Source organism: Chelonoidis abingdonii, chromosome 17, assembly GCF_003597395.2.
Source record: "Chelonoidis abingdonii isolate Lonesome George chromosome 17, CheloAbing_2.0, whole genome shotgun sequence".
Classification (NCBI taxonomy): Eukaryota; Metazoa; Chordata; order Testudines; family Testudinidae; genus Chelonoidis; species Chelonoidis abingdonii.
The window spans coordinates 34,360,764-34,377,538 of NC_133785.1; the positions used below are offsets into that span (position 1 = coordinate 34,360,764).

At 42.1% G+C, this 16,775-nt stretch overlaps 1 protein-coding gene across 3 annotated transcripts in view; it reads right to left on the reverse strand.

The window, feature by feature from the left end:
• Positions 1–16,775, reverse strand: part of SLC25A26 (solute carrier family 25 member 26) — a 142,548-nt gene that overhangs the window by 25,091 nt on the left and 100,682 nt on the right. The gene's annotated exons all lie outside the window — the stretch shown is intronic.

The following is a 16,775-nucleotide window of genomic DNA, read 5'->3' on the forward strand; positions in this document are numbered from 1 at the left end:
TGTATGAGAACATCCCGGTATGGCTCTTGTCATTCTGCTGTCATTAGGTGACTGCATATAATGCTAGCTATAGATTCTCCTTGGTAACTTGATTGTTCTGTGTGATTGATGCTTATGTTCTATCTGTATGTGGCAAAATCAAACTACTTAACAACAACAAATAATGATGTTGATTAGTGTTTGCCAGAGCTAAATAGTTTTGTCTCTGCTTTATTAAATAACTAAGGATCAGTCTCTCACACTAGCCGTTCTTTCTCCTACTGATTTGGAGGATGCTTTCTGGTGTAGGTTTCTATACTGATAGCATCCACAGCAGATGGCCAGTTTTCCTTCTTCAAAACAGTGGACTCATTATGCTCCAAAATCTTAGGATGCCCGTCATGATTAATGCACACAGTGTGGACACATGCAGTTTTTCATACAATTCGTTCCTACTGGACAGCATGTCTAAGATGAAAGGTGGAATCTTCAAAAGGAACTTAGAAGCTTAAATCATTTTCAATAGTGATGCAGGCTCCTAAGGGACAAAGTTACTTTTAAAAATGGGACACGTAAGTCTAAGTCACGTATGGACTTTTGCCATTTTTCCTCCATATCTTTATAACTTCATATGCTAAAACTTGGTATACTGAACCGTTCATGTTTGTTATTCAAAACACAGCAGATCCCAGCATGATCTACTGGAGAATGTGCAGGGAAATGCAGGGCAGACTGCTAGGGGTCTACCATAAGCCCAGGTCCTAAGCTTTTATGTGCAGCTAGAGAAAGTCTAGGTTACTTATGCTGTTTCTGTAAGGTCTTATTCAGTTCCTTTATGCAGTCTAAAGGAGGGAGCGGTGTGTGTTCATATAAATGTTAAATTATGAATTAATCCAGAGGTTCCCTCACATGTTGACATGCAGAAAAGCTATTCTGGATGAAAAGCTGTGCTGAAAAGAACCCATCTGGCTCTGCAATGGAGTTATGTAAAAACAAAGACCCAGCCAAGAAGGGCAAATGGTGATTAATTACCACAGACTATGGTTATAATTGACAACAGGTATGTGCAAAGAACCAAACAGGGTGGAAAACTGTTTCCTGGGGCATTGCTAGGAACAGTCCAATGAAATTAGGCAAAAGCAGAATGGAGGCTGGATAACAGGAAGAAAATTCCCTAACAGCGAAGTCTATTAAGCTGTGGAATAGTCTCCCTAGGAAAGCGAGGAAAGCCCTCTCATTTGAGTCATTTAAAAATAGACTGGGGAAGGCATTCAAGATCCTACTATAGGGAATAATCCTAAATTGGCAGGGACCGGTCAAGATGATCTAATGAAGTTCCTTCCATCTCTCATTTCTGTGATTCACACGGAGTTCCGAACCCACACACGCAAAACAGAGAGAGATGGGGAATAACACATCAATCCAAAAAGGGCACGTCCTGGGCCAATCAGGCAAATGACCATCTCTTTTTCTCTGGACTGTGTTTGTTCTAATTACATTTATTTTGCAGACCAAGCTTACATTTTGAAGGTCCCATGTTTACTCCTTTAGCTCTGGGCTCAGCTAATTGACAGGACTTTGCAGTAGGATGGGCTTGTAAGGGCGAAAGAGACTTCCCGGTTCTCTAGACTGAACCTAATCAACCCAAGGTGGTTTGGGTATCACTGAAGCAGAATTAAGCACAGAAATCAACAGATTTTCACAGAAAAAGGTAACAAATGCCTTGATGTAAAAACTATGGCCCCGTTCCTGCAAATACATATATCCTCAGCCTTAAACACTGAATTAAGTGGCATCACTCGCTATTGTTAGCAGTAATATCAATGTAGTGCTTAGTGGTTGCAATCTAGATCACAGCTCCATTTTGCTAGATACTGTATAGACACATAATAGACAGTCCCTATCCTCAAAAATCTTCCAATCTAAATAGACATATATAGACGTGGGAGGGAAAACAGAGGCACAAAAAGGTGAAGCAACTGCCCAAATTCCCACAAGAGGTTAGCAGCAGAACTAGGATTGGAACTCAGGGCTCCTGATTCCCCATTCTAGAGCCACTAGACCAAATTAAACATATGCATAACGTTAGCAAGACCAACGCCTTAGTAAGTGAAATAATCACACTGCTTTTAAAAACGTGTTCATTTAACATACTATAAATACACTGAATTATTACCAATATAATTACACGCAACAATTTGGTCATCTTGTTTCCCCAAATTATTCCTGTCTGACTAGGCAGGGCTTGTCATATTAGAAAAAGCATGAAATAATGAGGTTCTTTTTTTTAGGGCAATACCCATTTCTACCACAATGTTGGAAAGCAAACAGACCACCATGCCAAGCCAGTATTCTGTGTATTCTGTTAAACTGAACAGAAGACTTTGTTTTCTCTTCAAAGGGCCCTTATCCCAATCTCTCACTCCTCCCTTATGAATAACAAATTTGAAATAAATCTTCTGGCTGAAATACCTGGAATCTCATGCAATCTGGGTGCTCTTTGGCTTCCCAGCTCCATCACATGCTAATTATTGGTAAACACTTTGACATGATATATACATAGAACTAAGGGTACTTCTCTGCACTGCATAAAACAATACAATGGATGTGTATTGAAGATAACCAATACAGTGGAAAGTAGGGCTGCCAATTAATTGGAGTGAACTCAAGTGATTAACTCAAAACAAATTAACTCAATTAAAAACATGAATTGCCATTTATTGCCATTTTACTCGCACTGTTAAACAATAATAAAATATCAATTTAAATATACTATAAATATTTTCTACATTTTCAAATATATTGATTTCAATTACATAATACAGTGTACAGCGCTCACTTTATATGATTATTTCTATTACAACTATTTGCACTGTAAAAAAGATAAACAAAATTTCAATTCACCTCATACAACTACTGTGGTGCAATCTCTTTATCATGAAAAAAAATAATTCTACATTTTTAAGTTGCACTTTCATGACAAAGAGATTGCACCACAGTACTTGTATGAGGTGAATTGAAAACTACTATTTTTTTTTTATCTTTTTTTACCATGCAAGTATTTGTAATAAAAAATAATCATGTACAGAACACTGTACACTTTGTATTCTGTGTTCTAACTGAAATAAATATATTTGAGTATCTAGAAAACATCCAAAATGTTTTAAATAAATGGTATTCTATTAATGCTTAACAGTGCTATTAAAACTGTGATTAATCACGATTAATTTTTTTTGATCATTTGACAGCTCTGGTGGAAAGTCATAATACAGCTTTCTATCCTTCCCCAGTGACACACAGCTTTACAGAGAATAGATCTTTCTTTATATGTGGATAACCCCACGTTTCTTATTCTCCCCATCAACCCTGTCTTATACTGAACAGCTGGCCAAGATGCTCCAGAAATCCCATCAATACAAATCAATATTCAGAACTATTATTTAGCTGAAGTGGTATTAGCATTACAGTAGCGCTTAGAAGACACAACTGAGATCAGGACCCCATTTTGCTGGCAACAGACAGACACGTAAGTGACAGTCCTTGCTCCAGAGACCTTCCAATTTAAATAGGCAAGACAGAAAAGTAGGATTATTATCCCATTTTACAGATGGGGAACCGAAGAAGAGCGAGATCATGTGATTTGCCCAAGGAGAGTGTAGCAGCGCTGGAAACTGAATCCAGATCTGCTGTGTCCCGGTCTAGTGCTTTATTCATTATTATTATTTGTATGGTTGTAGCACCTAGCAGCCCCAGTCTCAGACCAGGACCTCATTGTGCCAGATGCTGTACACACTGAACAAAGACAGTCCCAGCCCAAAAAAGCTAATAATCTAACAATAAAACAAGAGGCAACCGATGGTTACAGAGAGACCAACAGGAGTGCAAGGGAACAATGAGACAACATAGTTATTACGATCAGCAGTGCTCTCAGCACACCAGCAGCCTCGCCACGGTGAAGGTTCTTGTAGAACTCACGGCAAAGGAGAGTTTTGAATTAGTGCATTTTGTGGATGTTTACGGGGAATTTATCCCAGGAGCAGCATGGGAGAAAGCACAAAGGAATTACATTTTCAAGCAAGCAAGTGGGCGATGGAGGCAGACATCCTGGGCTGATTGGGGGTGGGAGGCGATCTTTGGATACTGTTTGAGAGATGACAGGTAAAGCCCATCCTTCCACAGGAATAGCTGGAAGTTTCTCCCCATTTTGGTCCAAAGTGGTTAAACAGGAGGCTGCCCTGAAAGAATGACACGCCAAGATGATCTCTGCTTGGACATTCAACCCCGAATGGGACTCATTTCTTGCTGCTTCTACATTGCTTCCTTCACTGGCAAGGACTTCAGCATGGATAGACTTCAGCTCCCTGTCTTCTGCAGCCTCCACCTACGCCTATCCTCTCTGCCTAATGGCCACTAAGGTCCTGCTTGCCCGTCAGCACTTCATGCCCTTCTGCCATTTGGACTCCTCCCAGCATATTCCTTGTGATCTGGGTTTTTTTAATGAGTGCCGCTTCAGTGCTACAAGTAAGGATCACCACTGAGTAACCAGAGGTTCTATGAAGTCAACTGAGCCATCTCCTGCTCCCTGGCTTTAGCTGGGGGTAAGTCACCCACAGAAGCAGCCACACAGCAGGATTGAAGAACCCTTGCTCCTGCTACTTCATTGCTCCATAGTCTTGGCACAGACCTTGCTTGCCCAAGGGCACTGGCATCTGACTCCACTAAGAGACCTAGCCAGCCTTGGTGGACTTTTGGGTTGGGGTTTGTTAGGAGGAGTCTATTCTATGGCAGAGAGGCAGCAGCAAACTATGCCCGAGAGATGCCTGCAGGACAGAGGCTGCTGAAATGCTCCTGAGGTGGGGGAAGTGGGAGAATAGCTCCCAAGAGTCAATATTTAGGACAAAAGAGCCAAATCCAGCTGAACTGGGAGAAATGAATCCAAACAAGCAAGCAAGCAAGCAAGAAACTGTTGTCTAAGGATCAGTGATCGTGAGATATGGTTTGATGCCTGTTGGTGCCAAGAGAAAAAAACAATTTGCCTGGATTTCTGGGCTTGAGAAGCTATGCCACAGCCTTCAAGAGAGCCGGTCCAGGCTCTCCCCCAATCACTGCAGGGAGGAGAACCCATCTCAAGATGGAGAAAGCACTACTTTCTGTTCACTCACCCTGTGAAGGCTCTCTGACAGGACAGCCTTAGGCCCCTCAGCCTTCATTTACTTTACATTGTGCAGTTTGCTCATTTCAACCAGCTTAAGATACAATTTACAAAGTGCATCACAATCATTTTTGTTTGTAGGAAAGTAGTTTTTCTAGTGCCTACCAAACTGTTTGGCTTTTAATAAGTATCAACAAGTTCTGAGTATTGTTTCAATCTTTAAATCAGTGTGTGACAGAGGTGGTGTCCCTGCACATCCCCTCCAGGATGGTGCTGTCCTTCCCCATCAGACCCCCACTTGCTGGGCTTCGTTCCTTTTAACTCCACCTCCAGGCCTAAAACCGAGCGCTGTGTTCTTTAACCCCTTCCAGTCGGATGTACGGTCGTGCCTCTCGTCACACTGCAACATTGCTATTTTTAAATGTATGTGCTGAAATACTTCAGACGAGGAGATTTATTCACAACGAAGAAGGCATGACACATGAAAATCCCTCCCAGGACTTTTGCACAGAACTTGATGAACAGATTAAGTTTTTTTTTTTAAAAAGCAGTAACAGCATAATTATATTTAGTTGTTATGAGGGAGCTGAGTAAAAGGTAGATGCCTCATTACATTTTTAGCTTTAAAGAGGCAAGCAAGGCTCATGGTGTCTTCTCAGCCTGAGATCTGCAACTGGGCCAACTTCTTTCAACGTTTCAATTTATTCTAATTATAAACATTAGCATGGTAGGTTAATTTGCTTCTGTGTCCCCCTTTGTTCGAGGCGGTCTTCTTTCAGATGGCAAGAGAGGTGATTAGCAAGGTTCAAATAAGCAAGTCCAGATTAGTGAGCTTGTGTGTGACTTTAGAAGTGGCTTGAGGGCAAAACAACAAGAAGAAGACAACAACCTTCACCTGATGTAACGGGTTATTTGATTAACACAATGAATGGTGTCAACAGGCTACTGGACGTTGATTTGTTGACCTCGCGGTATGATTAGCCACATGAAATTTGAGACGCCTATGAAAGCAGATAGAAATACTGTCCAAATCAACCACATTGATTTGTTTCAGTTTTTATTCTGTAGGATGAAGAAAACAAACTGTTCTTCATGGTTCATCTTTACAACTTGGTGCTTTATTGGCAACACTGCTGATGGTTGATCCCAACAGAAGTGCAGAACATTTGCTATAGCAGAGGCAGAAAATGGCTACAGCATAGAAACACATCAAGAAACTAATCACACAGGTATTCTGTTCTTTGGGTGATATTTGCCCTAGTTCAGAGGGCCAGCATGAGTCCCAGTCACCACATAAGCCCCGTTTAAGAGTTAGTACTGGCCTTCGCACAGGGGCATTTTTCACTGTTGTGACTAAATAAAGTGTACGAGTGCAGTGTTACTTTGCAGTACTGATCTGTTATCACTATTTAAATCACACTCGTCACTCCACGGGGCTCTGTTCAGACAAGCGAGAGGACAGAGCCCCTGCCCTGAAGGACTTGCATTATAAATGTTGTTAGGATCTGTTTGATCTTAATAAGGATGTGATTAATTTAAGCAAACTGAAATGCAATGTGCACTCTTGCTCCAGATAAAACTCATTTTCAAACTTAGTCAATATAGTCAAGTCCTAGGGCAAAGAACATACAGGCCAGTGAAAGCAGTGCTCACCATAGGGAACCCTCCGAGCACACTGCATACTGCCCTTTTGCATTTAATAATAAGACTGCTTAGCACTTTTCATCTGTTAAGCATGGTGCAGACATTTATTAATCCACCCCTTCATTGATTCTTTTGGCTCTAGCAGGAAGATAGGGAAAGATGTGAAGAGAATGGAGAAATAGAATGGAGAGAGAGACAGACAGAAGGCATGAGGGTCAACAGCACGATGGGCCAAAATAATTTGTTTTTGCTATCATTCTAGCTTATTTGGTTTTAGTAACCTTTAGTACCACCTAAATGTTGACATGAAGGAGGATTAACCTTTGATGTCCCACACAGAAACAGGCTGTCTACATTCCATTTGCACATACACGGTCTCTCCATGCTACAAGAATCAACTTTTTTGCCTTGCACCACAGAGGTATGCTGGACTCACAGAGAGGGTTAAGACTTGACTGTAGAAAAACTTAAACCCTAGTATAAAAACTTCTGTTTATGTCTTCAGCATTTCAGTCACATAGGCCTGGTCTACATGTAAACATTAGATCAACCCAGCTACATTGCTCTGGGCAGTGAAAAATTTCACGCCCTGAGCACCACAGTTGGGTTCGCCAGTGTAGGCACGGCTAAGTCAATGAGTAATTCTTCTGTGAAGATAGCTACTGTACTGCCTGTCAGAGAGGCGGATTAACTACATCAGGGTAGGCAACCTATGGCAAAGACGGCATGTGAGCTGATTTTCAGTGGCCCTCACACTGCCTGGGTCCTGGCCACTGATCCAGGGGGCTCTGTGTTTTAATGTAATTTTAAATGAAGCTTCTTAAACACTTAAAAACCTTATTTACTTTACATATAATAGTTTAGTTATATATTAAAGGCTTATAAAAAGAGATCTTCTAAAAATATTAAAATATATTACTTGCACGCCAAACATTAAATGAGAGTGAATAAATGAAGACTCGGCACATCACTTCTGAAAAGTTGCCAACCCTAAACTACATCAATTAAAAAATCCTTCTACTGATGTAGGAAGCATCTCCACTACGACATTACAGTAGCACAGCTGCAATGCGGTAGCCCTGATGCTTTCGCGTAGACATGGCGTTAGTTAATTCAGTTCTCTGCAAAGCTGGAGACTGGAGAACTAAGCGCTCTCAATATCTCTAGCACAGTCAAACTCCATGGGAAGTGGCCTTAGAAACATTCCCATACTGCTCATACCAACATGTTATTTGGGAGGAGCCAACTCTAGGGATGAGATAAGAGTTCAGACTCCATGCCCATTCATTCCTTGATCTCTCTGGTGAGGCTGCCAATGAGGAATCCAATTGGCAGGGATTATTTTTGTAGCTCGGCACTTGCCCACTAAGAACTAAAATGAAATCACCAACTCATCTTACATAGGCCACTAGGCACCCATCAAAAAGCAATGGCTTTTGGTAACCGAGATTGACTCGATAATGACATCTTGGAGCAAATCTGAATGAGTGGTATGCAGATGAAAATGTCTGTATCCCATTAGCATCTTTTTGAGTCAACCAGTCTCATATAACAGGTTTGTTTTTTTAAATTATTTTCTGAGCCTCTCTCTCTTATACTGAAATGGTAAGTATCAGCAACATTTTGTTGGGCTAAGTATTTCCATAAAATATCACCCTAATGAGAGGTCCTTGGTCAGCATGTCTACTGGGCTTGGTACACCAATGCATTCCCAGGGAAACTCTTATGCTGAATTGTCAAGGCATGGGACACAGCCTGGCCATTGACAGAGTTGGATTATCAATTCACCAATGTTACCCCTTGGAAATCTCTTGAGTCAGCATTCTGCATGAAAATTCTACAATGGCATGGGTCTACCTCACCACAGCTTCTACTACACTATGCTTTAAAACCTTATTGTACTAGCAAAATCTTCTTTGCTCATTTTCCATGAGGGTCCAAGACCTTCACTTCAGCCCACAGAATAAATTTACTTATTTCACCACTTTCCATTAGTGAGTGTAAAATACCCCCAGGTACCACATCTACATCAATAACATCTGCAAGACTTTTTCCAGCGGCAAAGTTGACACTGGTCTCATTCTACTGAGATAAGAGAAGTAAAAACTTTTAGTATTTTTTTATTTTTATTATGGGGGCCTTTACAAAAGCCAACAGAGTCAGAAAGGGACAACTTTACTTTGCATTTTCCATTTGTGATTTACATTTTCCGTGGCTTTTGGTCAGGTTCATGCACAGTTGCTTTACAAAAATATACTACAGCAAGTGCCCCACATACTACAGCTTTAAATAGAGGTTTGGGACATTATTATAGAAAACTAAGGGCAGAACTAAAGTAAGGTAGGGGTGGGAAATTCCAATTAAAAAAACCATAAATAATCTATAGGCAGATTTGCAAGTTTTACATGGATAGTGGAAAAGCAAAGGGCCAAAGACATATCTAAAATATTCTCTCCAGTGATGTTTTATGTGCACAGGTACAGTATGTGTGCATATTGTCTGGCAGAAAACATACTGGCCCAAGCATGGGACAAACACCATGGGCTTAATTCTCTATTGGTTTAAGCAGTGGAAGTCGTTATACGCTAATTGAGTTGCATTTGCTCATGCCAGCAGTGAACTTGGCCCTATATCTTAAACCCACCCAAATCCCAGATACACAGAGAAAAAGAACAAAAAGTTGGCCTACATGCCACAGCACATTTCCAGTGTTAAGTGTTTCATGCCTTTTTCCCCATCTGTATTCCAGCTTGATGCAAACTAAAGTGGATGCACAAAAAACCTGGTTAAGGAAAACATCTCCCAAACAGGGTGTCCACAGCAGTGTATAATGTACCAGTGACACTCAGATACCATGGAGAGAAGGGCCATATACGTACTTGGGTAAGTAGGGGGTGGTTCGGTATAGTGGCTTAAAAGTTAAAACAACTTTACTTCAAACTAGAGGAGCTGCACCATTCGTACCTGTTTACAAATACCTGCTCCATCCATGCCTGAGTGGATAAGCCATTTCAAAAAGCTAAACAGTTCTTTAGTCTCATTTGGCATGAGCTAATACTTAGAAATTCAGTATGCAACACTTCAGGCCAGACTTTGATACCCTTACACTGAATGGTACCTTCCTCTACCAGTGGTCCCACTGATTTCAATAGCAGGTTCATTGACTTCAGTGGGACTACTCATGGTCAAAGACAGATGAGTAAGAGTATCACAATCTGGCCTTTTGTCTGTCTATTCAACTGTGAGAGTCTGTTTTTTGTCTCCTTTTTCAAATAATGCATTGACATTCCAGGGCTATCCAGCTTTTTTCAAAATGTGTCTGTAATTCTACAAGAAATGATTGCATTTGTTTCTTTCCCTTCAGTGCAGATGGTGTGCTAGAATGCCTCTGACAGTGCTTAAAGGCCGTGTGAATGACTGCGATTATGACACTAATAATGTAAGTTTTGTTTGCAGAACAGCTGTTAGCTGCATTGTTCTTTTGTGAGAAAAATGTAGCCGTTATGCTAATGGCATGCAAGCTCCTGATTGGCTGGAGGTTACATCATGCCTTGGAACAGTGCACTACAAATTGCTTTTCGTGATGTAGCACCTAAGCAAATGGCAGACACATTAATGCTATTTAATGATTAGTCTTAATCCCCAAATCAGCCTGATCATTACTCAAAGAGGGAGAGAGGTATGGGCGAACACTTATGATACAGCCTGAAAGGAAACGCTTTAACACTAGGACTAGGTTTTCATTTACTCTTGACTTACATGTAACTGATTACAGTAGAAAATAAATGTTAGGCTAGTTCTCGGACTAAAAAGAAAGGTGGGCACCTAGCCACAGCTCAGGGAAAACTATGGTGAGGCCCCATTTGGCAAGGTTTTGATACTTTCTATTGCTGTTAAAATAACCGAGGGTTGGTTTCCAGTTTTCGGAAAGTAGTTTTGGTCTTTTGCTTTAATGGTGGGAGCATTTCATACATCTTAACTCTTCTTAAAATTACAAACAGAGGTATTTTCCACTTGCTCGAACAAGGATTAGAGCTTCCTCTCCTTCCATGCAAAACCCCAGTAAATGGCCTTTGCACAGTAAATCTGAGAGAGGTTAGAGGTGGGAATCCTACCATAAACCAGCCATGCCACTGTCGTTATTCAACCCCAAATTTATTTCTTGCTTAACACAAGGACTGGGAGTGAAATCCTGGCCCCAATGATGTCAATGGCAAAAAGCCTACTGTTTTCAATAGTGCTAGGATTTGACCTGGGTGGCAACCAGTTCAGGATTTTAAAGGGCTTGAAGTTATATCCCAGGATCAATCTAGTCCCTGGCAGCCTTCATATAGGGGCGGGGGGTAAATGTAAATGGGTGAGGATCTCTGGCCTGTGCTATTTTGGATGTCAGACAAGATGATCACAACAGTCCACTCTGGCGTTAGACGTCTATGAAATGCCTGGTCCAGCTCAGAATCAGACTGTCAGGTACAGGACACAAAGGGTCCTGGAATGTTTTGTTTTGTTTTTGCTTTGAAAAATAAGGCTATTTTTTAAAAAGCCATTCACATGGTCTCCCTCCTCTGCTCCTGTCTCACAAAACATACGGGGAATTTCTCAGACTTACAACACAATGGCTGGCCTATGCAGAGGGCTTTCTCCATTCACAGCTGTGCTAGAGTAATTCTTGCTGGGCCTGAAGTGCAGTCAGCATGTGCGAGGAAAAAATGAAGAGGACTGAGTGTTTCCCACAACAGAAGGGCCCAAGACACAGATCTGGTGGGATCAGGGATAGCCAGCCATGGAGCTGTTAGCTTTCATCTTGCCATGGCTTCCCTGGGAAGCAGTCATTTCTGATCAATAGGTATTGCTGTGCTCAAAGCCAGGACTCCTTGATTCTGACATTCGAGTCCTAAATATTGGTCCGTAAGCTGATGTCCTATATTTCTACATCACCAATAAATAATTGAGGAAGCTAAAATGTCTTCCATGAAGGCTTTACAAAAAAGTAAAAATATGTAGGATAAGATATCATGAAGCAGGTAAAACCTACAGTAGAGTGCCCAGCTCACAGGAAAATATCTGTCATTGTAAACAGTGAAATATCTGCTGCAACCACTGTGACTGGGCACAAACTTTTACTCCAAAGATGTGTCTCTGCAATCTGAAATTTTCGTACAGAATGAGACATGAGGTATTTTTGAAGCAAGTTACGTAGCCATACTGGAAATGCCAATGCTCTGTACATGGGACTGCATCTTACGTTACCCCAAAGCCAGAACTGATGCAAAAGGCAGCACACTTGGTAAATGGAGTGCCTTTCAGAGAGCACATGTGCTCTGTTATCTGCACCGGTTGCCAGTTGGCTTCCAGATAAAATTTAAGCTGTTGGCTTTGACCTCGCAGTTCTAGATGGAATGGGATTGGCCTATTTAAGTGCCAGCCTCTCTCCTAGAGCCAAGATGCCATAGTGACATTCAGCAGAAATGCTTACCTTAGAGTAACCAAAAATGTTTGTTGTATGGGATATTAATATTTATCCTAATGTTTGCTGTGCTGGCTGTTAAAATTTCAATGAGCATTGTAGAGCTTCCGCCTTTCTAGTTTCTTATATATATTAGAAGGATTTTTTAAAAAATGGAAGTAAAAAACACCATAATATTATACCTCTGTACACGGCGGGAGGGTTTTGAATGTAGGCAATAGTGTTGGACTTGCTTTACTGTAAGAAAACCAAGCAATATTTGTCTCCCAATAAAAATATTAGATGTATGAAAAAAAAAATCACAGTGGTTTCTTTACTTCTTTTTCAACCTTTCAGAGATATCAGGATTTAAGAGAAGGGTACACTCATCAGCTCATTCCAACCTGTGTGCTCATGCCAGATACCCACATAATCAGATGTCAAGCCTCCATATTTTCATCAATAAATTCATATCTTGACAATCATTTCAATATGCCCTGTGCTAATGCCCATTTTATGAATAACCTTACCTGTGTGGTATCCTCTCTCTCTCATTGTCTATACATATTATAGTGCCATGATATGCAATACTATATATTTCACATAGTACAACCTGCCAGTATTTACTACTATGATAGTGCTGTGCTTATAATATGGCTAATGACCTGCCAGAAAACAAACGTTACGCACAGGCTTAGTGCTTGGCTGCTTGGGGCAAAGCAAAGACACAGAATGGGATATAGGTACATATGATTTCCATATGGGATCAGACTACTGCTTCTCCAAGTCTAGTAACCTGTCTCTGGCTTTGGCCAACACCTGATGTCTCATTGGAAGGTAATCCCTGCTTCCCTACCAGGCATGTAGCTAATTGTGCTCTCCAAGGAGGCGAGATATTTTCCTTGATCCCTGCAGTAATCTGCTGGTGCACAGACGCATGAGACTGAGTCACCAATGACTCAGTTTATGCAACTACAGATTTTATTAATGGTCATAAAATCATCCAGCCACAATATCTGATCCCCTCAGCCACAGCAAGAATTGACTCTAAACGCCTCACACACTTATCAGTACTTAGAGTGTTTCACCTCCCTTCACAACCAACCCCTTTAATACAGCCCAGCATAGCTCCTTATACAATAGGTGGACAATCCGCATCAGTGACTGGATCCCCAGAGACCACAAGCGACCGCTGGGCAGACCGAAAACACGCTGGGCTGATCCCATGACAAAACTCTTTGGCGAGAAATGGAAAGAATGTGCTCGCAACAAAACAGAATGGTGTGGCGTCAACTTGCATTCGCAGAGGGACAGGTGAGGACGAGACGGACAAAGGTGACGCAACCATTTTAGTTAAGGTCTCTGTGTCAGTGCTTTGTGCTGACTCTCCTGCTACCTGCTATTTACTGTTCCCCCCCTCCCTTCAAAGAACCCATGAGAAGACCTGCCGCTGAATCCTTTAGCTGCTACTCTCCATGTGTTCACAGGTGACTAGACCATAACTTTTCTTCTTTGCTTCAGTATTTATGATGTTTAAAAAAAGAGTTTAATTCAATCATCTGCAATCAGTTACTTCTACAGTCAGGGCTCCTGCTTTCACTGCTGTGACTTTGATGTGACAAACCTCTAGCTCTTGATATATCAAGATGCTGAAAAGGAAATGACTGAAGCACGTGTGAAGGATTTTAAGATCTCTACGTTCGGTAACAGGTTGTTATTTGTAGACCAATATACTGAAACTGGGCTATGGTATGAGCTGTCCAGTCTAAGTGTTGCTGGAAATATCCACCAACCCGTTTAGATTATCGGTGATGTCTAATCCTAAAAGGCTTGTTTACTTAGCCAGCTAAATTCAAACTGTCTCCTTTACAGCCTAGGTTTTAAACAATACATTTTATCACCACAACTACGTGAACGTTTGTTAAAACAGCTTTACGCTCTGTGAAGAGCTACATCATGTTCCTGCTTTATGTGGTTTTGGAGAGCAAGGTGCCCTTTTTTCATACTGCCGTCTCTAGTTTCTAGAACAATGATGCGGCACCAGCAATTACAATGTCACGTCAGCTCTATGTTATACGAGTTCGCTGAAAGCTGCTCCTGTAATTTGGCATAAAAACAGATTCCTAATAAGGTAGCTGAAGCTACCCTGTGCAACAGGACAATTCCCAGATACCACATTTGGATAACATTGCGATGAGCACATTTTGCTGGGATTCCTACAAAACACTCAACGGCTCGGCAGCTGGTATGCTGCTTATTACACCAATCCTCCGTCTCTCACTGTTACCTCAGGCTCCCCCACCATCACCTTTTGGCTCTCGTCTCATAGTTTGGTGGCAAGCACTTTGGGGTAGGGAGCATCTTTTCTTTATATATGGGTGGCTCCTGATGGGGCCCTGATTGGGGCCTCTAGGCTTTACCACAATACAACAGATAATAGGGATTGGTGTGAAAAGTACAGACAGCTCATTTCACGAGCACAACACCTGCACTGAGCAAGGGTGCCATGGCACAATCCATGCAAAAGTACAATCACCAGTACCACGTTCCATCCAGCACCAGAAGTTGGTCCAGAAAAAGACAGAGCCAGGCTGCTCTGGGGATGTGCTATTTAAACACCTCTCCTGGGAAACCCGTGACTGCGAGAAGCCAGAAAACAAGACCCAACAGAACAGCTGCGGTGGGAGTAAGGAGAGGACTGCCACTTCCCCCTAAACCCTGGGCACATCGCCCTTACCCTAGTTCGGACCCACTTGCAGCCTGCAGGTACAGTAATGGTGTACATTGCAACTCCTGCATCCGTTGGGGTGAGGGGAAGTATTAGTACCTAGCAGAGGGCTAACAAGGAAGAGCAATCAAGAGGCATTAGCCTGGGTGGCTTTCCTTTCAAATGGAAAATCAGCCTAGAACAATGAGCTGGCTGTAGCCAAGGGGAAGCAGTTTTCCTTGACTGGACTTCAGGAGGGCTGAAACTAAGCACCAAAAAATCACTTGATAAGATACCTGAAGCTGTTCAGGGGAGTCAACTGATGGGATGGGATGGAACTGGGACTTTATAAACGGGAGGCTCTCTCACTGGCCATTCTAGAAGAGACCAGAGCAAGAAGGCAACACTGGGGAGAAGGAGAAAAGGGTTCTGGAGCCCTGAAAGGACTGACAAAGACTCGAAGGGCTCTAGAATGGTGTGGACACTCGAGCAAGGGTTCTGCATACGGATGCTCATTTTTCCATAGAGCTGTATCTCTCTTGTGCCTTATCTAGGAGTAAAATGTGATTGGTTTAGAAATTCTTTTACACAGCCTGGGTTCCCCTTCCTTTAATATCACATGGTTGTCAAAAGTGAAACAGTAATCCAGAGGGCCCAGAGCATCGGTGTAACTCGGGGCGGAGGGGGGCAGAGGGGCGTAGTACAATAGCTATCAGGGAGTCTTGTAAGGGACCAGCACTAGTTTCAGAGCCTAGTCAATTGGATTGCACATTCTGTATCTCAGGAGTGGGAGCTAGACAGAGGATCTTCACTCCAAGGCATGCCTAGAAGCCCAGAGCTTGAGCAGTTACTGGATTCTGTCCAGACTCAGCCAGCCTAAAAGCACATGGGAGCCAAGGTTTGGGACTAATACGGCAGCCTGGTGGGCATCCAGTGTTGAACCAATCAGAATTTCCCATAGATGGAAATTCTGTTTTCCAACCCAGCTTTCATAGGGTTTCACAGAACCAATCCTTCAGTCCTGTAAGGACAGGATAGCTCAAAATACCTGATACTATAGCCTTTTTTTCCTAGGTCACTGGTTTGAACTGAGCTCTGGCTGCTCATGAATGAAAATTACTAGCATCTGCCAGCTGTTTGGTGGTTATTTGAAATTATTTTGTGGTCTCAACCAAGTTCCAAGTGAGTGAATGCCTATGTCTCCAGAACCACTGGCACAATTTATACTGATTGTCTCTCACGGGAGAATGGAGTGTTTTGGTCAGCTTTGAATCTGGACTATGCACCAGTCCCAGAACTGCATCCTTTGCAACAAGATCCACGTACATCGATGCCGCCATGTAGGGGAAGCTAGTACTCCCACCATTTATTGTGCATCTGTTTTGTAAGAGGAGAGGACTTCACTTTACAATGTCCAACCATTTCTAGAAGTCCAACCCACTTAATAATAATAATAAAAAAATCCCTCCACCCCTCCATCATATAAATATAAAATCCTACCACGACTTTTGCAATGGTCTGCAACAACCCTTTGCACTTCTATTCTGCCTTCTGTGCAAGGACAATAAAGCACTTTACAAATGTTAGCCCCTCCACTCCCCAACTTGCTTTTGAGGTGCAGAACTAACAGCTTAACCATTTGATGAGAAAACTGGGGCACACAGAAATTACATGACTTGCCAATGGTGAGTAGCACAGCTAGGAACAGAGCGCTGATCTCATGAACTCCAGTTCTGTGCTTTAACCACTAGACCACGAGTCCTTCTGCTGAACAGCAATTCTACCTTACATAAACAATGCAACCAACTGGAGGGACAACATTCATATAAAGTTGCATCATTCTAGAA